This window comes from Saccopteryx leptura, chromosome 7, assembly GCF_036850995.1.
Source record: "Saccopteryx leptura isolate mSacLep1 chromosome 7, mSacLep1_pri_phased_curated, whole genome shotgun sequence".
Taxonomy (NCBI): Eukaryota; Metazoa; Chordata; class Mammalia; order Chiroptera; family Emballonuridae; genus Saccopteryx; species Saccopteryx leptura.
Window position 1 is genome coordinate 93291204 of NC_089509.1, and position 24396 is coordinate 93315599.

At 42.2% G+C, this 24396-nt stretch overlaps 1 protein-coding gene across 4 annotated transcripts in view; it reads right to left on the reverse strand.

Moving 5' to 3' along the window:
* Window positions 1-24396, reverse strand: part of KLF7 (KLF transcription factor 7) — an 88161-nt gene that overhangs the window by 48628 nt on the left and 15137 nt on the right. The window lies entirely within an intron of this gene.

Genomic DNA, 24396 nt, shown 5'->3' on the forward strand with positions numbered 1-24396 from the left:
ACATGACCCCATGGTCGCTGGCTTGAGCCCAAAGGTCACTGGCTTGAAGCCCAAGGTCGCTGGCTTAAGCAAGGGGTCACACTCTCTGCTGTAGCCCCCCAGTCAAGGCACATATGAGAAAGCAGTCAATGAACAACTAAGGATCCACAACAAAGAATTGATGCTTCTCATCTCTCTCCCTTCCTGTCTGTCTCTATCTGTCTCTCTCTCTCTCTCTCTCTCTCTCTCTCTCTCTCACACACACACACACACACACACACACACACACACACACAGAAGAAATAATGAAAATAGAAAATCTCCATTAGGCAAACAAAGTAATAATGACTACAAGCAAGAATCACCAATGGTTTTTAAAATTAGTAGATGGTAGTATCATGAGCAAAAAGATATTTGCCTAGTCTCAAAGTGTACCTCCCAATAAAATATGATTTACAAAGACAAAAAAATAATTTTACAGCAGAGAAACCAGGCATGTACCACCTTAACCATCTGATCAAAGTTGGCAGCACTAGTAATAAGACAATAATATAATATTTATATCATGAACCGCTGATATGATAGGCTGACAAGGACACATTACTCTGTGTGATTCCTGCCAAAAATGCATACCACAATCTAATCATGAGAAAACATCAGACAAATCCAAACTGAGGGGCATTTTACAAAATAACTAGCCGGTATTCTTTAAAAGTATCAAGGTCACGAAGAACAAAGAAAGATTGAGAAACTGTCACAGATTGAAGGAGATTAAGGAAATATGACAACTAAATGCAGTGAATCCTGGCCTGGATCCTAGATTTTAAAAGGGACATTGGTGGGGAAAGTATGTATTTCAAATACAATGTATAGATTAGTTAATGGTACTGTATCAATGTTAATTTTAAGGTTCTGATTATTGTACTATGGTTATGCAACATTAGGGGAAGCTGAGCAAAGTATAATATATCAGGGAACTTTATGTGCTATTTTTGAAACTTTTCTATAAATATAAATAATTTCAAAAGAGAGAGAGAAAGAAAAGAAAACACCCAACAGCAAACTAGGAGCATCTACAGATTGTAAATTTGGATATAGAGTTCAAATGTTTGTCTTCCCACCAAAACCAAAGATTTACTCTGTCCCAATGACGCTTGACAGCAAACTCCAAATAATTGTTGGCTGATCGCAATTTAATGACAAATTATGTTTGTCTGGTACCTTACCTTGGAGAAATGAGGCTTCCCACAGCCTCACCTAACTTTACAACTAAAGGCTTTAGACACAGGCTCAATCTCCACCCCCTCGAAAATCCATTAGGGTCAGCAATGGGAAGGAAATGTGCCCAGTGCACAGTGATTTTCTTATTATGAGTCAGATGAGTTTTTTGAAGGCTCTCTGATATCTCAACTTTGAAATGCATGGTTTCTTCTTCTCCCAGTTTCCTAACAAATATCACATGAAATTAGTTATGAAAAGATCACCCTGAAATCTTTTCTAGTACCTTCTCCACTCTGTTCATCACCTTACTACTTTGTTGAAACATGCGTATTAAAAAAAATAATCCAAGACCTATTTTTTTTTAATTCAAACCTATTACTGCCATGCATATTATTTCTATGATAGGTTCCAAAGTCAGAGGTTGATGGAGAGCAGGATATCTCAAGTCTTGTAGCACAAATAAAGTTCATCAAAATCACCTTGCTGTTAGAAGGTACTTTCACAGGATCAAGAGATATGCAAGAACTTTGATCATATAGGGCATCATAACGCCAAGGCTACCAAATGGCCTTCATTCACCCTGTTCTTATCTCATAAATTACATGAAACTTGCCAGTCAGGATTACAAACACCTCTAGGCACTTTTGCCATTTCCCCTACCACCCTCCCCAAAGGGTATCTATCCTTCACCTATTTTTCCTCTCTTTACTTCCCATTATACCTATATGCTTGACACAATATTTCATCCTTCCTCCCACTAATCATTTTCACTCAAAGTTCAACATGAAGTTTCTCTCTTTCAGGAAGCCTGATCTAGAAAAAAATGGAGTTAAAAAACTGTGCTGACTGGCAAGTGTTAAAAGCCACCCTTCTTTAATCCTGGATAATTAAACAATTATCTCCAAAGTAAATTTAAGAGTCCAAAAATTGCTGGTATGTTGGGTTTATTAAGGTCATCATCTTTTTGAAAGCAGTAATCATAGTAGCTATACCACATGGGTTCTCAAACAATAAAAATAATCATTTACAGCTAAATTTCTACCTATGTTATCCTGGATGGCAGAGATGTCTCAGTGTCTATAGAGGTGTAGAGTTGTGAGAATTAGATCTTTCTCAAGAAATGAGCTGGAATCACCTCCCAAACCCATTCCATCACCACCACTGTAACTACATCTACGTTCGGTTGGGGCAGACTCTAGTCCACGTTCCTCAATGCCATCCCATTAAAACCAAATGCTTAGAACATAAAATGTTCTAGTTTTTTATTTCTGTGTCTTTTCATCTGAACAGAAGACAAAGTCATTGGTCCAATATTTTTTCCACCACTCAATAATTGTGTCATCATGAGTAATTATTTGAAGTCTTTGGATTCATGTATACTTGATTTGGTGAGTCAAAACAAAATAAAAAGAAATTGCATTTTGTTAAATAGTTTTTCCCTGAAATAATATAGAGTCATTGAAATAAAATGCTACCTATGTTTGTAAACAATTATTAGTCATTTGTGGTCCCTTTAGCCAGCTGCCTTTAGTCCCAAGTATTTCACCTATTTCATTCACCTAAAAGATCCAAGAGCTAGTACAAAGAGAAAACAAAATGGAGAAAGAACACAGATGCAAAAACATGGAGAACTATAGCTTCCCACTTCACGAAAATTTGCAAAGTCATGCTTCTTCTGAGATCAGACCTTGACCTGATAATGACAGTGATACAGCTGATAATGCTGATGATGCCTTTTCCAACGAGGAAGGGGTGAACTTGGGTTCCCAGAAAGAATGCTCAGCCAGGTAATTGTACACACTGGTGAACTGCACTTGGCTGCCCATGGGAGCCCTTTCCTGACATTTACTATGTGTGGTTTTGTCATGTGCTATTAACCATGGTACCATAGTCCCCAGAGAGTCTGAAGTACAGAAAGAGGGAATGAATCCCCCACCTTTCTCCTGGGAGTGTCCCAAAGTTTAATTACTTTTTTATGTTTTGAAATCTTCATATACAACCCAGAATAAGAAAATAAACTACTGATAGTAGGGTAATATGGACTTCTTTTTAAAGTGATCTTCTGCCTGATCAGGCAGTGGTGCAGTGGATAGAGCGTCGGACTGGGATGCGGAAGACCCAGGTTCGAGACCCCGAGGTTGCCAGCTTGAGCGTGGGCTCATCTGGTTTGAGCAAAAGCTCACCAGCTTGAGCCCAAGGTCGCTGGCTCAAGCAAGGGGTTACTTGGTCTGCTGAAGGCCCATGGTCAAGGCACATATGAGAAAGCAATCAATGAACAACTAAGGTGTTGCAAAGCGCAATGAAAAACTAATGATTGATGCTTCTCATCTCTCTGTTCCTGTCTGTCCCTGTCTATCCCTCTCTCTGACTCTCTCTCTGTCTCTGTAAAAAAAAAAAAAAAATTAAAGTGATAGAATCTAAGACAGTGGTTCTCAACCTTTCTAATGCCGTGACCCTGCAATATAGTTCCTCATGTTGCGGTGACCCCAAACCAAAAAATAATTTTGGTGGCTACTTCATAACTGTAATTTTGCTACAGTCATGATTTGGAATGTAAATACCTGATATGCATTATGTATTTTCCGATGGCTTTAGGCGACCCCGCCAAGGTCGCGACCCACAGGTTGAGAACCGCTGTTCTAAGATATTCATCCTTTTCTAATTTATTATAAGTATGCTTATACTTCACACACAAAAAAGAAATCTTTATTTCTTTGACCCCTGAAACCAACCTGGAAACCTGTGCAGTACTGCGAAGATTGGTATTTTATGGGAACTGTATGATTTATTTTCCTTCTCAAGGATGATATGATGTAATGATTCTGACACATTTCTAGTCTTTTAAAATTAGGTCCAAGCTGAAGGCTGGGAAAGGAATTAGAGACATGGCCGTCGTGTTCTGGTACCATTTTCCGCAATGCTTGGAGGAGGGGAAAGAAGCAGCATGATTAATAGGTTCAGTAAACCCACAGGGGAACCTCAGCCACCGAGCCTTTGGACATCTTTCTAGGTGTCACCATTTCAAAGCAGGTTTGAGATGAGGAATCTAACCCTGAACCTAGCTCACGGCAGGGAGGATATATGAACCTGTGACAAGAGTCAACCTTGTAAGATCTAAAATGTGATTCCAGTAAAAATGTAAAATAAATACTTACTTTTCCTTGCCCTTCATTGCCAGAGATATTAGGGTGGAAGGTTAGAAGAGAATGAACTGAGTCTAGAAAATGTGGATAAGCAAGTATATGGAATAAGTGAGAATCTCTTTTAGCTATTAGAATTTTTAAAAAATATCAATAGCACACCCCAGAGGTACAACAGTATTATGCTATTACTGCAGACTTGCTGAACTCCACAAAATAACCACAGTACTGGAACCACATAGCATCACATTCCTCTCCGCATTTCTCACATCAACTGGTTGCTGGAGATGAAGCCAAACTAAGTATTTCCCTCTACTAACATAAAAATTCTGAGCGACAACGCTGTGGAAAGGACCTGAATTCTAAACAAACATGAACGTTGGGGGATTTCTACTAAAATCTCTTCAGCATTTCTCCTCCCTCCCCAAACTATTCTAACATAAAAGAAAATACCTATTTGTATATATTTTTCCTAGGAGAGGTAGGAAAGGAAGAAAGTATGATTAGAGGCCTGGGAAGTGGGTGATGTCTTTGAATTAAGTAGCCTCAAAAACCTCTTTTTATCTTCGAAGGATTCCTAAATTACAGCATATAAAAGAAATCCCCAACACAACTCAAATCTGAATTAAAGGTTAAAGTGAGTCTTAAAGTCATAGAACCTGAGCAGAGATGGGGCCCAGGTCTTAGGCTCCTTGTAAGAAGGCACTGGGCTCCCCCTACACCTTCAACAACTTAGAAAAAAGCATTGTCTTCCTTCATTGTGTCGGTGATCCTTAAAATTGACAGTCTCCACTAGGGACAAGATGGCTCATGCACCCAGAGGCCTTTCTATCTTGGTCCAGGGTTGTTTTTCCAGATGCTATTTTTCAGAACATACCAAATTGAAGTCTATCACTGGCCTCTACCCACAATTGCTGCATCCACCCTCTGTCAGCCCTTAAAGAGAATCACTCGTTAATACAGGAGTTGGCCTGTTCCTTGGACTGTAACTAAGTTCAGTCTTCTGAGTGGTCAAGAGATTCCACTGCTGGTGCACAGCTGGACCCCATATTGGGTCTGCTACTTACTGACTTATGTCCCAACTAACCCTCTTTAATTGGACACACAATGGAGGAAATCCCATTTGTTACTTTATAGCTTGAAAATGGGTTTCGTTAGCTGTCCCTGCTTTGGTCATTACACTTTCCTAGACAAAATTAAAAGTCATGCCTTAATAGCCAACGAAAAACCAAAGACCTAGATCTGGGCTGAAAGTGAGGTTTAAGACACCCACACACAAAATGCAGATGAGACGCTTCTAAAGGAAAAACCTGTCCACTCATCCCTGTGTGACAGTGTCAGTCAGTCTGCTCAGAAGGAGGGACCTCTGTCCTAGGGACTCCTGAGGGCCCAGGGACCTAGGAGAAGGCCTGCCCTCAGAGGAGTGATGGCTTCCCAAGGACAACAATGGCTCTGATAGTTTTTCAGCTTCACCATTAATTTTCCATAAAGAGCAGTTTTCACACGAGCGCTTGTTGTCAGGCAGGGCCTGATGCTTCAGAAACCTGTAATTATTCTTGGTTCCCCACCCCCCACAGCCTCTGCACCTGTGTCAGTTCAAGCCACCAGCTGGCCATGTCTTGCCTCCTGCCTCTTAAGTGGGGGAGGGGGCAGGAGAGCTTTCATTAAAAACCCAAACACATTATTTGCCTCTTCTTCCAAAACACAAAAACAAAACAAAACTTTTAAACTCCCCAATCTCATCTCTTCCCGCAATGGGTCTTGCCAAAGGAAACAAACAAACATTAATTGGCTAGAGAGCCTTCATTCAAACAAAAAATTACTGAAAACACAGTTACAGGGAAAGGTTTGACAAGGGGTGATTAATCCTGTTTTACAACCCGCTCTTACTCACCCCCACCTCCCATTAACTTTGTACACACCCTCCCGAGCTCCCCGGGCCCCTTTGCACACAGTGGCCAAGATGGGAACATGCCGAACCCATTACATCATCTCCCCTTCCTCTCCTAAATCGCTTGCACAGCCTGACCCATGCTACTGGGGTTTTCTTTTTTTTTTTTAGCAAATTCATTTCATTGACTCCCTTCCGAAACAATGTTATATCCTTCTCAGTTGGGTTAATCAAATATACCCTTCCTCCTACCCCATAAAAATATACATTCGTATACAATTGCTTCTTTTACCCCAGAGCACAGTTGCACATATGTACAATGTACACACACACACACACACACACACACACACACACCAGTCTGAATTTCCCAAGAACAGGTTCAAATCTCATTGAGGCCCTCGATGGCACATTCAATTTAGTGGCTGGTGATCACAGAAGATATTTTCAAAACTGAGGGTTTTCAACGTCCACTGTGGAATGTGCAGGACAATGTGGGGGTGCTAAGAGGAATGTTTATCCTACTCCTCGGACTATGCAAGATGGCAGCCAAAAAATAATGACAGCAAGCCCTAAGCCACTTTTCCTGACATGGATGTTTGTACATTTACTTTATTTGAGGTACCAGGAATTTCCCAAAGTATTTAAGATGGCTGTGTGGGTGTGCCATTGTGCAGCTGAGGAAATAGATGGCCCATGAATACGGCAAAGCAGAGGAGAGTGGATAAGGGTACTGGCCCTGGAGCCAGACTGCCTGGGTCCAAACTCAGGTTATAGGACTTACTAGCTCTCATCACTATTGGGCAAGTGACTTAACTCCTCCATGCCTTAGTTTTCCTCATCTAAAATGAGATGATAATACAAACTACCACACGGAGGGTGTGAGAGTTCGATCGCTTGATATATGTACGTCAAGTGCTTGGAACAGGGCCTGTAACACCCACTATGTATGTTGCAACTAACACACAACTAGTGTGATTTTCATTATATATCCAAGAAGACAATAAATTTAAACAAATATATCAAGGGCATGGAAAAGAAAAATAATACCAAATGATCGTCAAAGTAAAGTAAAACGGATGTGTAGAAAAGGCTAAGCAAGGAGCTCTGGCTGCGTGACTCTCCCCTGGGATCAGTTTTCTTATCTACCAGGCAAGCAGACTGGCCTTCGGAGGAAATTATTAGTCTGGAATTCTATGATGCCATGAAACAGTAATAGAAAAGTAAAGACTGAAAAGTGAGAAGAGCTTATGCAGAACAGGATCAAAGAAACTGACATAGGGCTCTGCAGTCCGATTGGGTGGTGACAGGAAGAGGCTGGAGAACCTGGGAGAAGGTTGTCCATGGCTCTGTGCAGGGGCCTCACAGCCTGGATTATAAAGCCTAAGACACTCACTAATCCAAGTTAACAAGATGCTGTAAAACTAATCTTCTGGTACATCATGGATATCACCAGCATCTAAATTTAAATTTCACTAGCATGTGGGCTCTTCAAGAACACTACACCTGTCCCTGACTTACGGGCTGTCTAAAGCACTTGTCAAATGGATGGATGGATGGATGGATGCATGATGGGTGGATGGATGGAGCAACTTTCAAATAAACAATTCAATTGAAAAGCAACAGTGAGCACAATCCCTGTGCTCACAGGCAGGGAGGGGTCCAACAGGATGGGAGAAACCAAAAATTCTTCTTTCTTCACCAAAAGAACATCAGAAACGATGTGTATACATTTGTTACCAATATTTCTTGTAGGATACCTCAGTATTTTAAGATTTAACTATTGGCCCTGGCCAGTTGGCTCAGTGGTAGAGCGTCGGCCTGGCGTGCAGAAGTCCCAGGTTCGATTCCCGGCCAGGGCACACAGGAGAAGCACCCATCTGCTTCTCCACCCCTCCCCCTCTCCTTCTTCTCTGTCTCTCTCTTCCCCTCCCGCAGCTGAGGCTCCATTGGAGCAAAAGATGGCCCGGGTGCTGGGGATGGCTCCTTGGCCTCTGCCCCAGGCGCTAGAGTGGCTCTGGTTGCAACAGAGCGACGCCCCAGATGGGCAGAGCAGCCCCCCTGGTGGGCGTGCCGGGTGGATCCCGGTCGAGCGCATGCGGGAGTCTGTCTTGACTGTCTCCTCGTTTCCAACTTCAGAAAAAAAAAAAAAAAAGATTTAACTATTGGTGATATTTATCTATTCTCTTCTATGTTTTTCATTTGAAAAAAATATTTAATGCTTATTACCTGGTACACATCTAGTATTTCAAGAGGCATATCTGGGTTCACAAAAGGCCATGGGGCAAGCCTGAATGTATGTAGCTGTATAGGAAGTAAAAGCCATTTCCTCACTCCAGAGAGTGACCCCTCCCTCTGCCACTTCTTCTTTTCCCTCTGGCCTCCAGGAACCATCAGGAAGAGAAGCAAGAAAGACAAGTGGACAAGATGCTATTTTTGCCTCTTCTTTTTTTTTTTTTTTTAATCTTTCCAAAGTGAGAACTGGGAGTGGGGGGAGTAGGGTGGCAGACAGACTCCCGCATGCACCCGACCAGAATCCACCCGGCATGTTCACCAAGGGGCGATGCTCTGCCCATTTGGGTTGTTGCTCCACTGTGGCCAGAGCCATTCTAGGGGGGCCTGAGGCAGGGGCCATGGAGCCATCCTCAGTGCCGGGGCCAACTTTTGCTCCCATAGAGCCTTGGCTGCTGGAGGGGAAGAGAGAGACAGAGAGAAAGGAGAGGGGGAGGAGTGGAGAAGCAAATGAGCGCTTCTCCTGTGTGCCCTGGCCGGGAATCGAACCCGGGATTTCCACACGCCGGGCCAACGCTGTACCATTGAGCCAACCGGCCAGGGCCACCTCATTTTTTATTGTTGAAAAGAATCTGACCAGGGAATCAGGTCTAATACCCACCTTTCCCACACCGCCTCTCCCTTCCCACTACACTACTGAACCTAAGCAGGAAGTTGACTTCTTTCTCTGTAAAATGAGTGAACCATACTCTCAAAGACCCCTTACAGCTCAAACTTCTGGCTGATAGTTCTTACATGGCTTGTTATCATGCTTACCTCCTTGCAAATCAGATCCTCCACAATCTGGCCTTGGTTTCCTCAACTCTTTCCCTTCCCCCACTCACACAGACACACCAGGCCCATATCTCCCAAAGCCACAATGCCTGCTGCTCCTGCAGCCCAGAATACAGACCCCGGGTAACTGCGTACATGCTTCCTTTTAATCTCATAAGTTTTGGCTTAATTGTCATCAGTTTAGGGTCCTTATTTGATCTGTCTAGGACATCAGTGGTCGGCAAACTCATTAGTCAACAAAGCCAAATATCAACAGTACAACAATTGAAATTTCTTTTGAGAGCCAAATTTTTTAAACTTAAACTATATAGGTAGGTACATTCCTTATTGAGATAGCGCCCGCACGTGGTATTTTGTGAAGGAGCCACACTCAAGGTGCCAAAGAGCCGCATGTGGCTCGCGAGCCACAGTTTGCCGACCAGGGGCCTAGGTAAACTAGCCCAAATACCCTGTTCATTCTCCATCAAAAGACTTAATTTTATTCGTTTTTAGTACTAAGCCCTGAACTTATCTAAGTTATTTATTGTCTGCATGTTTATTGTCTGTCTTTCCCTAGTAGGATGGAAGTTCCAGAGAGGAGAGACTTAGCAGTGTATCCCCAGCACCCAGCACAGTGCTGGGAAAAAGCATTCAAAACATCCTACACTGCTCACAAAGACTAGGGGATCAGGGAGTGTGCAGACACTCCAGTACTTTCAGCCTTTCGTGTAATGCATTTTCACTGATGAAATAAAAGTTGGTTTTGCATCTCATTTGCATAATTGAGTAAATATTTTTTTACTTGTGGTTTGCTTTTCTGATGTTCTTAATTAAAAGAAATCAAATGCTTTTTTTTATCGCTTCATATTCATTTTGAAATAGCCCCTACTTTTTCTGAGAAGTATAATTGAATGAATAAATGAATCAATTAATTAATCAATCCTGGAATTCCAGGGAAGATGTCACCTGGTCTCTCCACCAAGAAATTTATCCTAAAATGTTCAGCTCATTAAGTCAAAAGACCCAACCATCATTTCTCTTCAGTTCAAGTTTTAGAACTGAGGAGGCAGCTTGCTGATCATACTCATCAGACAGGAGTAAAATGGAGCCTCTTCTCAAGACAAAGAGGGCAGTCTCAGTCCTCACATCTGCCCATTTCTAACAGATGCAAAGAGGGTATTTCTTCCTAGTAGTCCATGTTGCATCAGATGCCTTGAGTGTCACAAAGATGAACAAACCCACCCCTCTTCTGGGCACTTATTAACTGGTGTCCTGAGGGAACAGATTAAAGCTAGAGGCTCAACCCAGTTTATATCATTTATTGCCATTTCTATCATCCAAATAAACCTCCATGATAAAGGCAACTCTAGCCAATGGTCTCAGCAATTGAGGTCACATCAATTTGGTCCCCAACAATTGCATCCCCACATTCACCAGCCTTTAAATAAAAAGCCCACTCAAATCTAACAGTCATCAAAATTTTGTGTTTTCTGTCATTTTAAAAAGCCACACACTCCACTTACACTTAGGTGAAGTCTTTGGAAATTCCTCTTTTGGCCCATTTTGGTGACTTCTCCATAAATTCCTAAACACAAAAGCATTTCTTTCCTTTCTATTCCCTTTAAGAATTTTACATAAAAAGACATCTTTACTGAGAAGTGTTACTTATTTTGGGATCATTATTTTACAGATATGGAACCCTCAAACGCTGACCCTGGAAATGAGCCAAAATCCAATTACGAGGGTATGGCATTTGAACTAGGCAAGAGCTAAGGGTGAAAATACTGAATATATGCTTTACAGGCCTCAAGTGCATGTGTGTTTGTGTGAGTCTGCAAGTATGCGCACACGTGCCTCTGACAACCAAGTGTAGATTCTTTTTCATGTATTTCAGATGCCTTTTTCTAAACATGTCGTTGTTCCCACAGTCACAAAGCTGTTCCCTCTCCTGTTCATTATGTTAGGCAATAGGAATCTGTCACATGCTGCCTGAAAAAGATGAGAGAGAAAAAAGAGAAGGTTTTCCATCATGTAAAGAAAAGTAAAATTGTGCTTAGACATTTCTGTACCACATTACAATGTTGCAGATTTCAAATTAATAATTCAATCCAACTTGACAGGGAAGAATCGAGCGCTGAGACCCTTAAATTTGGATTCCAGTAGCTCTGGCTACTTGACCTTAGGTGGCTCAGCTCGCATCAGATGACATGCACTTTCAGGCGCACCAGACGCTCATTGAAGAAGAGACACTAATTTGAATCATCATTGCCATCCCTTCTCCCCTTTGTTCCTGTCTGAACCAATTTCCATACAGTTTCAAAGAAATCATCAGCCTATGCAAAGGGGAAATCCCAGTGGAACAAGAACTACATTAGCAGCATAAGGGGGGAAATCTAATTTCCAATCCGGTTGCTTTGTTGTTTCAACCTCTAAGGAAGCTTGCTGCATATGCACAACATAAATTAAGTTTTAAAACACTACCATGATTTAAAATTAATAAAAAACACTCATGGGGAAAAGGTGGTTCCTTGGTATAAATCTCTTTTTACACAACGAAGGTCAGGTCCACCAGAGCTGTGGGTGGGCTGGGTCTTTGAGGTCTCAATCATCTCAGCCAACAAAACACTTTAGAACAGCACATACTCATTGGAACCAATGCACGTGCTACTTAACAGTTTGTGGTGAAAGAATTCTCGGTCTCAGGCAGTATTCACATTAAGAATTCTTAAACTACCATGTTGACAGACTTCACTCAGATGTATTTTATTGGTCCAAATTAAGGATTCCTTTTTGGCATGATAGGATATGCTACTGAGATATCCTAGTGCCCTACTTACTGCAAGACACCAGTGTGACGGCATCATTAAATAACCTGAACCACATACCGGAGCATTGCTGCTAATAAAACTCCCCTATAAAGAAAACATGTTTTCTGTACTGAGAATCCTGGAATGTGGGCCCTAGCAGAGCCACTGCCTTAATTAAGGAGATATTTTGATGTGTCTAGATTTGAGACCGCCATGAAATTTGGCCATATTTGGCTTGATCTTGAATAACTTGAGTTCTTGCATGTTGCTTTTGGGCAAAAGAAAATGAAAATGACATTCACACTTTCAGGATTCACAAACAACTATGTGAATGAAAAAAACCCCGACTTTTGATAAGGAAAAGGGCGTTTTATCTGGGCTATTCTCTAAGGAACGCTCTGGGCTCTCACCTTCCAATGCACTGAAACAGAGAGCTATGGAAAACGTGCCTTTTCTCTAGAAAAATGGGCTGACAGAATCAAGAACAGAGTCATAACCAGAGCAGTCGGGTGAAACCTGGACTTCTCCAATCCAAGCCGTATAACATGACATATATTTTTTACAGAGAATTCTGTTGTGAATGGCTTCTAAAATTCTTATCAATATGTATCATGTAATCTTGGAAACCCCTTGTGAGACAACCTGGGCTGCAAGGATTAAAATCCCTATCCCATTTGTGAGGAACCCAAACTAGTAAAGAAAATTGGGTCTTCCACAGTTCTGTAGCCACACTATCAAAAATACCAGAAACAGAACCAAAAGTTTCTTGGCTACTAATAATTAAGCTTTTTCTGGCCCAACTCTGAACCTTCTACCAGAGTCTCAAAACGTTCTAAAAATTCAACAAACTATCATCCCTCCTGACAGAGGTTCAAGATCTTCCCAAACTGCAAATAAATAACCCCAAACTTCATTTTATAAGGTGTCCAACTACGCATCTCTGTGTGATTTCTCCCAGGAAGACCAGGGCCAGTGCTCTTGCTTTAGACAATACCCTTTACTAGGAGATCACTAGTCCTCCCTGATTGTTCCATATCTTGTTGAATTTTTAAAAGTAAACAGGATTTCAGTCATTCCAACCTATCAACATCAAGTATAATTATTGAGATAGAAAAAAGTAGAACTAGTATTTTTCTTAAAGATAGGGACTAGAAAATTTATAAATACTATTTACTGGGAGTTTAATTTTACTTGTTTCCTGGATTGATGCCAAATATATGGAAACTAGAAGAAAAAGTGAGGAGGGATTTGAATCTGTCACACATTTTAAAAATATTTCCTAATTTCAATAAACATACTAAATATAAATTTATCAAACCAAATTCAACATCCTCCTTTTCCTCATGTTTTTCAGAACAGTAGTGGTTCTTGGTTCATTTTCTTACTTTCTCTCTTTCTTTCCTTTTTTTTTCCAGAGAGATAGACAGAGAAAGGCACAGATACGGACAGACAGGAAGGGAAGAAATGAGAAGCATCAATTCTTCGTTGCAGCTCCTTAGTTGTTCATTGATTACCTTCTCATATGTGCCTTGACTAGGGTGCTACAGCAGAGCAAGTGACCCCTGGCTCAAGCCGGCGAACATAGGGTCATGGCTATAATTCTACGCTCAAGCCAGTGACCCTGCGCTCAAAACGATGAGCCGTGCTCAAGCCAGTGACCTCAGGGTTTCGAACCTGGGTCCTCTGCATCCCAGTCCAACACTCTATCCACTGTGCCACCAGCTGGTCAGGTTCTTGGCTCCTTTTTAACACCAGTATTATCAGTAACTTATCCCTTTTGTTCAAATTCAAACAGAAAATGCAGCTAGAAAATGGGTATGGGAAGAATAGGAGCAAGAAGAAAAGGAGGGGAAAAGCAGCAATGGAAAACAGGAGAACTGCAAGCACCTCATGCCTGTGTCAAGATCCTGGACCCATCAAATTTTGGGCTGCAGATCAGCTCAAGGGCAAAACTGACACAAAACCCTGTTCCCTACATGAAACCTAAACATTAATTTTAAAGTGGTTTTGTCTATAATCATCTGATAGTAACAACCTAAACATAGCAATGGCCAGTGGGGGAAGATGACGTTGATTCAGAAATGTGTGGTGGTAGAAGACCATCTTTGGTAAAAATCAGGTAATTAAGCATCTTATTGGGATGGGGTGCCTAGTCAATCATGGATATCAAAATCCTTTAACTTCTAGACTTTTTATAGCTATATAAAATCAAAGGTAATGTGGTATCATGAAGACCACACAAACCTACATCAGGGGACTTTTACAACTCTTCCTATGTAATTATCGATAGCTTCTTGGCCTCCTCAAGTCACTTCCGCTTTGGTCCTGGTTTCTCCTGACCAAGCCTTACTTGCCTAAGGGGAGCAAGGCACAAGGAAGACAGAATCTGCTACTCTGATCCTGAAGCTGTAGAAGGGAAATGCCTCCAGCTGTCTCAGCTTCAGACTGTGGCCTGCCCTTTCTGGCCAGTCTCCTAGGTGAGGTCCCCCGATACAAGGCCACATTGCTGTCCTTGGAGTGCTGTGGTAGGCAGGTGTCGTTTCTCCTCTGGATGCTCGGGAAGTTAACAACGTCATTCCTGATAAAATAGGTTAGAATTCTCCTCAAATTCCTACAGGGACCAGGAGGATAACATACGTTGGTAAACAGTCCAGGAATATGACAGTAGGGACAGGTGGGGGTGGAAATAAACACAGCCCAGTTTTCCTAGGAAATTCCTTGCTGGAGGAGAGACCCAGCTGGAGGAAATCATAAATGAGCAGCGCGTTTATTGGTCTTCGGCTCAGCTACTCTTGCCCAGTACCATTCAGCTTGAAGCCCTGCTCTGAAGAGGAATCTCAAGAGCGGGGAATTTGCAGAGATGGCAGGGTGAGGTGTCAAGCGGGAGCAAAGAGAGTCATGACAAATCTACAAGAGTCTGGAGGTCTGGTACTAAGTTTTACACTTCCCTTGGGCTGAACACACTGTCTGTCATAACAGTGGCTTCTCAGTAACTGCTTTCTAAATGAACTTTTAAAAAATCTCAATTAGGAGTCACTATTACTTTTCATTACATGCTCTTCTGTGGGCTAACTGGCTCAGTACAGATTTGTCCAACAGGATAAGAGCCAGGGAGAAAGAACTCCTCTAGGATAAATAGGTTATACCCATTTGAATTCTGTTAGCCTTTCAGGGACAGGCACTGTATCATGTACTTCTTTCAAATTAATGTACCAATTATTTACTGAGTTTTGTGGGGGTTTTTTATGACAGAGACAGAGTCAGAGGGATGGACAGATAGGGACAGACAGGAAGGGAGAGAGATGAGAAGCATGAAGTCTTCGTTGTGGCACATTAGTTGTTTATTGATTGCTTTCTCATATGTGCCTTGACCGGGGGCTACAGCAAAGCTAGTGTCCCCTTGCTCAAGCCAGTGACCTTTGGGCTCAAGCCAGAGACCTTGGCCTTGAAGCCAGCAATCATGGGGTCATGTCTATGACACTCAAGCTAGCAACCCCGCATCCAAGCTGGTGAGCCTGTGCTCAAGCCAAATGAGCCTGTACTCAAGCCAGTAACCTTGGGGTTTCAAACCTGGGTCCTTTGCATCCCAGTCCTAAGCTCTATCCACTGCGCCACCGCCTGGTCAGGCAAGCTTCTACTTTCTCTAAGATACTTTGCTAGACACTTCAGGGAATCTTGGGGTTCAATACCTGCCTACAAGTTGCCATGGTATAGTAGGGACAAGGGGATACCAATACAGCCAATTACATATAACAGGCTATGCACGTGACTAATGGCTGGCATGAATAAAGTGTTATGACAACACAGAGAAGGAACCAATTCACTCTCCTGGAGAGGTCAGTGAAGATGTCACATTTGAGCTAGGCCTTGAAAAATGAGTGAACTTTTGTGGAGAAAGAGAACAGTGACGTTCTAGAAAGAGCACACGCCATGAGCAATGGTGTACACAAATGAAAGCACTGTGGTGTGTTTGGAGATGAAGCGTTGTGATGCAGGGGGCACACATGATGGGGCAGCACAAAATGCACCCCTGGGGCCAAAAAAGTGCCAAATATTTCTGGCTGACAGTAACGTTGTTGGTTTGCTCTTGGGTCAGCTTTACACGTACACTCACTGAACAGAAATCACTTGTTTTCTTGGATAATAATAATTCAGGGAAAGATTAAGAACTTAAAAGATATTAGTGAGACCCAGTGGCCAAATTAATGTTGGCAAGTAATATTCCTGAGCCCAAGTGTTTTAGGAGATCATCTGAGGTACTTTCCTTTTCACATTTACACTCCTAATTTAAAACACACATATAACAAATTTTGAAATGAGAACAAAAGTAAAAGTGACTATTACCCCTCAAAACATCTTAGCTAAAAAGATGATACTGAGTCAAGCACAGAAGTAAACTCAACCCTGAGTTCCCTGGTAGCCAAGGCAATAAGGTCAATGAATTAAGAAATTCTCATCAAATAAGAGAGACATCAGTTCCTCAAAGATCAATAGATCTGGGCACACCAGGTTTAAATCAAAAGGAGGAGGAGGAGGAGAAAAGATGAAAGAGAAGAACAAAAGGAGGAAAGAAGGTGACTGAAAAAATATTATCTCCCTGGTTGTTTTTTGTTTTGTTTTGTTTTGTTTTTTAAAGGTGAAATTCCCTCACTAAAAACCAGCCAGCCCTACCCAGGTGGCTCAGTAGATAAAGTGTTGACCCAGAAAGCCAGAGGTTTCAGGTTCAACTCCACAGTCAGGGTATGTACCAGAAGCAATCAGAGTGCCAACTAAGTGGAACAAGTTGCTGGTTCTTTCTCTCTCTCTCTTCCTGTCTCTCTATTCCTCTCTCTCTCTTTTCCTCTCTCTCAAATCAATGGGGGGGGGGGGGGAAACCCAATGTTTTGTTGGTGAAAGGACCAAAGGTTCAGTGCCTGGATATGTTTTTCTCCTTTGTAGCCTCTCTCTGTTGATGTTTTTCTGGCTTTCTAAGCAAAGAGGAAACCTCACCCATTCCTGTAGACATGCATTTATGACCACACTCTCCTGGCCAACAATTCTCAGAGGCTCCTTGAGCCACTTCTCAAGGGTGGAGTGTCAAGCAGTTGGATCTGGTTACAAAGCTGCTGCTGCTGCTGCTGCTACTGCTCAGGTTGAACACTGGCGAGTTCACTGAGGGCTCCAGGGCAGAGCTAATTCACTAAGGACAAGACGTGCAGGCACATTTGACCTTTGGAAATCTAGCACTGGTCAAAAGCTTCCAGATTCAAAACAAAAGCTCCAGGGCTGGAAAAAGAGTTGGAAGGAAGCACATTGTGAGCACTGGGCCCATCCCCCACACGTTCCCCCGTGGCTGAGAGGCTCACAAAATCAATAGAGCAGCATTATTAACTCTGCAAAATCATAAGAGAGGGCTTCGCTCTTTGCCTACGTGGGGAGGGAAGATGGGGGAGAGGCAGCCAGCTCCAGGGAAAGGATGCTTCATTAAAGTCTTACCTCTGGGGAGGCAACTACATGGAAGCTTACCAGGCGAACCCACTGTTGATAGCCTCCCGTAAAAATCCTGCCCTTGGTCGAGTTGCTGTCACAGTGGAAGAAAGCACAGCTAGACCGAGCAAGTTCTGGGTTGCAAAGAGTTGTTTGGTGTAGACTTCCAGAAAGTCATGCTACGGGGCTAACCCAAGGCAAAAGGTTTAAATACATCATACAAATGTGACACTGTCAGCTGTAATCAAAAATTTTAAAGCATCCTATTATTACTATTTTTCACTCTGCCTTCCCAAATCCCGACAGGTACCAAAATGAACATCTGAAAATGTTTTCACTAGTAAAAAATACAGTGCTATTGCTATACTTCATGGAAACAAAACCACCAACTTTAACCTTGTGTCCCTCCCAATTTGCCTAGGACTCCTCTTTCCTCCTGCCCAGCTGAGTCTAGTCTTCCCTCTCCTGGGTCACATGACCCAACCCCACAGCTTCTATCACCCATCTGCATCACCACCCTCACCACACCCAGTGACCAGGGGTTCACTGCGTCTTTCCCTTCTTATGAAGATGTGCCTTGGTCTCTCTGGTATCCTGCCACTATCCCTCAGTAGTTCCAGGAACTGTCATTGTGAGGCTGCAAACTGGCAGGCATTAAAGGTAAACAAAGTCAGTTTTCAGATACATCTTAATCCCAAAATCTTTCCTCTAATCACACAAATCAAGCAAATCTTATTTTTGTAAAGTCCTCATTGTATTCAGCTTCTTTAGCATTGCTGTTGCAAATAACACATCAATTCAATCAATTTTCTGTTAAAAAAAAAAAAAGCATAATTCTTCCCAGAAAAGTTTTTCCTTTAGCCACATACCAGCCCAGAATCAGACAAATGTAGACTGATAAATCTGTTGATCTTATTCACGCCTCTCTCAACAAGGGACAATGACAATTCACCAATAAATCCTGGGGCAGAACTTATATCTATATTTTTAAAAATTGCCACCACTGATAACTATAAACTACTTATATACACAGACTTTGTTAGGAAGAGCTATGCAGTAGCATATTATTTAGGCCTTAACTGATAGGCTTAGGAAAATCTCTTGCCTAACATGATTTGCTATATGATATTGACTTTTCCTTTTCTTTACTTCCCTCATTATTTTTTCCAATGGAAGGAATAATGTAAATATATTAGGAAATAATTTGAGACTAAAAACCAACTTTTAAACAGTAATATGTTCACTCAATGCCAACAACATATACAGAATATGAAGTATGACAATGTCTTTGCTTAGCAAGATTAAAACTCCAGCTCCATATACATCACACCAAGCAGGAAAGTTATAAGCCAGAGAGGAGACTAATAACAAATGAAATTCAGGTGTCTGTGGGTTGGAAGTGTTCTCAATCTCAAGTGTCTGTTCCACTTAAGATTTCTGTTGAGCAGTAACTGTAAACTTCCAGGAAAAAACTTTGAGAACGTTTTGGGGAAGCATGGGAAAGAGCTGTGAAATGAGTAGGAAAATCCATTGACTCTTTCAGAGGTGACTGAGAAAGTTACTCAAGAAAAATTATTCTATCCTTATATCCCAATTTCCATATGTACTTATTGATCTTCTGGGTTCACCTCCAGACTCTAAGCTTCATGAGGACAGGGACAATGTCTGTTTGCATCCTCAGCACTAGCGCTCAGTACTTGGCATGTAGAAAGCTCTCAAAAAAGAAATAGAAGAAGGAAGGGAAGGAGAAAGAGAGGGAGGAGTTAAATGAATAAATTAAAGAAAAAGAACCAGGAGAGTGATGTCACCAAGATGTTGACATAAGTCATTGCTGACTTCCCTTCCCCTCACAAGAACAACTAACAACTATTCATGGACAAGGCACCACTGAGAAAATCCTAAAGAGAACCAGAAAAAGAAATCAGAGTGGAAATGAAACACAGCTCCAAAACTAAGCATTCTCTACTTCCTTCTCAGTAACCCCAGTGGTTTATTATAAACAAGTGTGCTTATTCCATTGTCCCCATCTTTTGTTGACAAATGACAAACTCTGATCAGCAAACACCAGTTGACTTAGGGACAAGGAGTAAGTTCTGTTCTGATGTGAACTGGCCAAGAAGGGACACGTGGACAGGTAGGCCGGTAAAGGACGAAGCAGCCTCCAGAGCAGAGTGTTCTGGAGACGCGTGATTCTTCTGTTCTTGTCTCTCCACCTATAGACTAGTGCCCCCACCCCACTGCCACCACCAGCGTGATTCTTCTGTTCTCGTCTCTCCACCTATAGAGTAGTGCCCCCACCCCACTACCACCACCAGTATGATTCTTCTGTTCTCGTCTCTCCACCTATAGAGTAGTGCCCCCACCCCACTGCCACCACCAGCGTGATTCTTCTGTTCTCGTCTCTCCACCTATAGAGTAGTGCCTCCACCCCACTACCACCACCATTTGTGGTTTCACTTTCTGCCATTTTAGTTACCTGTGGTCAACCATCGTCAGAAAATATTAAATAGGAAATTCCAGAAATAAACAATTCATAAGTTTTAAATTGCATGCCATCCATCCTGAGCTGTCCTGCTTGGTCCCGCCCTGGACATGAATCATCCCTTTGTCCAGCGTATCCATGCTGTACAGACTCCCCGCCCATTAATCACTTAATAGCCTTCTTGCTTATCAGATGGATTATCACAGAGAGACAGAGACCACAGTCACATAACTTTTATTACCATTTACTGTTACAAAGGTTCTCTATTTTGTTATTAGTCATTGTTAATTTATTATCCCTGAATTAAAAAGGAAATTTTATTGTGGGTATGTATAGGGGAAAACATTGTACATATATATGGGGTTTGATCTGTCTTGTGGTTTCAGGGATCAACTGAAGGTCTTGGAACATAACCCCCCATGGATAAGGAGGGAGTACTGTACCACTCTTCCGGCAGGGGGACGGGCCTACCGTCCTCAAGTTCTTTCCATCTTCACTTGTATGTGAGGTGGGGGGGATTCAAGACCCACTAGAACCAAACATACATTAGGTCACACCCCTTCCCTGACTGCTCCCAGTCCTTTCTGGGCAATATTCTTCAAGTAGGAGGACAGAACATCCACCCATGCCCTTCTCCTGAGAGCGTATAATGTGGAGCCATTGCCGCTGCTTCCTGTCTTCCTTCCCCGCTCTGCTGGGGTCCGTCCGTCCCCTCCCTGGGAATCCTGCATGGGCACAGTACTCCCTCGGCCTGAGTCTCCACTCTGCCCAGGGGAAGCCTGTCCCCTATCCCATGACTCCCTGACGGGCCCCCACCCCCGGAAGTAAATATCTCCAAGAGTATCCTAGAAGTAAAGCTTCTTTCACTCTCTTCACCCGCTCCTGTCCAAGAGAGAAGAGTGGTCAATGATACTAAAAGAAAATACAGAGAAAGAGAAAACAGTACAGTGTTCACTCATCTCCCATCACCCTGACCCTCAAAGGCTTGACTTTGCCCCCTGCCACAGGGGGAGCACTGGGGCCAGGTAGGCCATGGGGAATCCTGGTGACCCGCTTTCTGGGAACACATTCCCACAGATGGGTCAGCCCACAGCTAGCATGGGGGTGGAGGGGTGGGGGGCAGAATGCGGTAAATATTGGGAAGCCACAAGGAACTGACACTTCCCAGCTGGGTCTACACCCAGCTTTATCCATGCTAAACCTGATTTTTTAACCTCGATCTCTCTGGTTCCTGTGTGTATTTTCTCTAATGGGTTAGGGGAGAATGGGGTTGATTTACTAGCTTCACTAAAAGAACAGCAACTGTCTATAATTATAGACAATTGTTAACAGTCCAAATTACTGATCTTCTTACAAAGCTTGGTATATTTTTAATTAACATATAAAACTTTAAACCATAATGAGGAAAACATAAATGCCCCATTATTCCAGCACCTGCATTACTCTTTCAAAAAAATAATAGTAATGAAAACATTTAAATGGAACCAAAAAAAGTATAAAAAATTATCTTCCCCCTTTCCTTGTCCCCAGTATCTCTCCTCCTCCTCCCCTAAACGGTCAAGTGCTCAGCCTTTTATTTGAAATGCTATGTGTATCAACACATATAATAAGCTTTTTTTCTTCTGTATTTTTTCTCATTTAAACAAAAGATAACTGGCTTTTCATTTTAACAACTAAGAGGCTTCAGGCTCAAAGAGGCCAGTGTGAGGGAAGCCTGGATTCTTTCTCCCCTTCCCTCCCTGAGAGCCCGACCCATAGCTCCCTGTGCTCCGTAAGGGCCACACCCGCCCACCTCCTCAGAGCAGTGCCTCGAAATGAACTAAGTCGTCTGATAGCTATAGGAGATGTCGCCATTGGGGGAGGCTGGAGGAAGGATACAGGAGACTGTGTATTATTTTTGCAACTCACTGTGAGTCTATAATTATTTCAAATAAAAAGTGTTTTTGAAATGAAGGCAGTGCTGGATGGGGAAAGCAACAGTGGAGAAACCCTAAAGTGAGAGGAGGAGGAGTAATGGATGATGATGAAGCTCTCCAATAACAACGTGCTGAAGGCCGACGTCAGCCCTGGGACCTGGTCATGTCCATCATGTCCGCTGACCGGGACTGCAGCATCAGCCCACTGAAATGTTTTAGGATGGGTCTGATTTTCTTGAAAGGACAAAACAATGTTTTCCAATAGAGCTATTTGTTACGAATTTGGAAGTGTTACCACTCAATCCCAGACATTTCATGGTGGTTGGTGTTTTTGTGTTTTTTTTTAATAGTTGAGTAAGTTTCTATTCTCTTTTAAAAAATCAAAACTCAACCTTAAAAGTACATAAATATTTAATTTTGCAGAGAAAGGTATGGCTCTCCAGATGGGGAGTCTGTCCAATTCATGATCTCAAGCATTTTTATGACCACATTTCCCTGCAAATCACATTGATGGCAAAAATCCAGCTGCATACTCAAGTGTTTTGTCGCATTCCTGACCCCAGAATCAAATTTCTCATGTAGGAGGTTAAGCCAAAGGTATGTCCCAACAAATCCCTACAGAAGTGGGGTCAAAAGCCTGACATTCTTGTCCCTCTCCATCTCTATGTCCCACTTGAAAGTCCAGTGCTGGGCAAACTGGAAACTGGGAGCTGCAAGGACCCCATCCAACTCTACCTCGACTGAGGGGAGAGCCGAGTCTGCCTCTTGATCCAGGCAGACTGAGCAAGAGAGGCCGAGCCTCTCGGATCACACAGACTGCTTCCCAGGGCCATCCTAGGGGCAAACTTGCACTTCGACTAGCTGTATAAAGAGGGAGTAGCTCAGCCCACAAGACAGAGATGGCCTAGAACCCCGGTGGTCCTCTCGTAGAGATCCAGATGTGCCCTCATTTCTCTCAGAGCTCCAAGTGAGGCCGTATTAGAGTGGGCCTTTGGACCTGAGCTCCCAAATCCTTGTCAACATGACATCTTTCTTAAGCAGCATGGATATCTCAGCATCCCTAGTTGAAGAATTCATGGAGCCCAACCAACATAGTCAGTGTGGTCCTCATGTCAGAAAGATCAACCTCCCTTTTATCTACTTATCTCAGGGTTGTCCTGGGATTGGATAAGAGGCCATGTCCTAAAGAGCACTCCCTGTGTAGAATAAGCTGGCTTCCCCTGGAAGTCAGGCTGACAGGTCCTGGTAAGTCTAGGACTTCCTAGCCAGGTAAGTCCCCATTTTATCAGCTACCAACATGTGACAGTACATTGTTATTGCGTCATTTTAGTTAAAAGGCTTCCACTTTCAGAAGCAAACTTTCCCCAGGGTTCTCACTTCTACATAAAACCCAAACTTCCTTCATCCCTAGGTACCAACACACACACACACACACACACACACACACACACACACATTGGTCTTGAGTATGGTAAAATATTTTAATTTTTAAAATTGCATCTAAAAAATAATTAAGCCAAATACATTAGCATTAGCCAGAAGTTTTGACACATTTCATACTATAGACCAATTTTACTTTTTAAAATTTTATTTAAAAGCTAACACATGCACACATACAAAAGAAATCAGAAAATTTTATGTCCCCACTTTTAGACAACCAGTAGAAAGTTCCACGAGTAAGGCACAAGCAACAGCCCCATTAGAACAAATAAAAAGCCGCTACAATTCTGCTCAGAAAACTGAATAGAAATCACAAGGAAGAAAGCTAACAAGAAGTACTAGTTTAAGGCTAGAAACAAAAGCCTCCCCTACCACAGAATTGAAAACAATAACATTGTATAGATAGCCTGTGGCCGTTTACAAAGCACTCTCACATCCATATATCATTTGATTATAACAATCCTATTATTATAATCCCCACATTGCAGATGGCAAAATGCAGTTTAGCAATTTGCCCTGGCTTGTACTTACAAAGTCAAGACAAAATCCCCGGTTTTCTGACTCCAAACCCCTTGAATTTTCTATCACACCAGTATTTCTCAAACTTCATTTTCAGTCTACCTCCATTCATTTCTACCAAATCAGCACTTCATCAGCACAATCATTTCCTATTATTTTTATTTTGTAATTGCCTCACTAAAGCATTGTGTATTGAGGCTGCATATTTTTAAAAATAGTTTTCTCATAAATGTCCATCAATAAAAAATCATCAAAAAATTAAAACAACAAAATCAAAATAATATTATTAACTTTTAGCTGGATGTTTGCCTGTCAATAGCTCTGGTTCTGAGATATATCTGTTCACTCTTATTATAAAACAAAAGGAAAGAAAAAGAAGATGGAGAAGCAGGAGAAAGAGAAGGAAAGATTATCAGGCCTTTGGTGTTAAAGACCTACTACTACAAAGCTGAGACTTTCTCCTTGAACTCATCAGAAGGTTGCGGGCAGG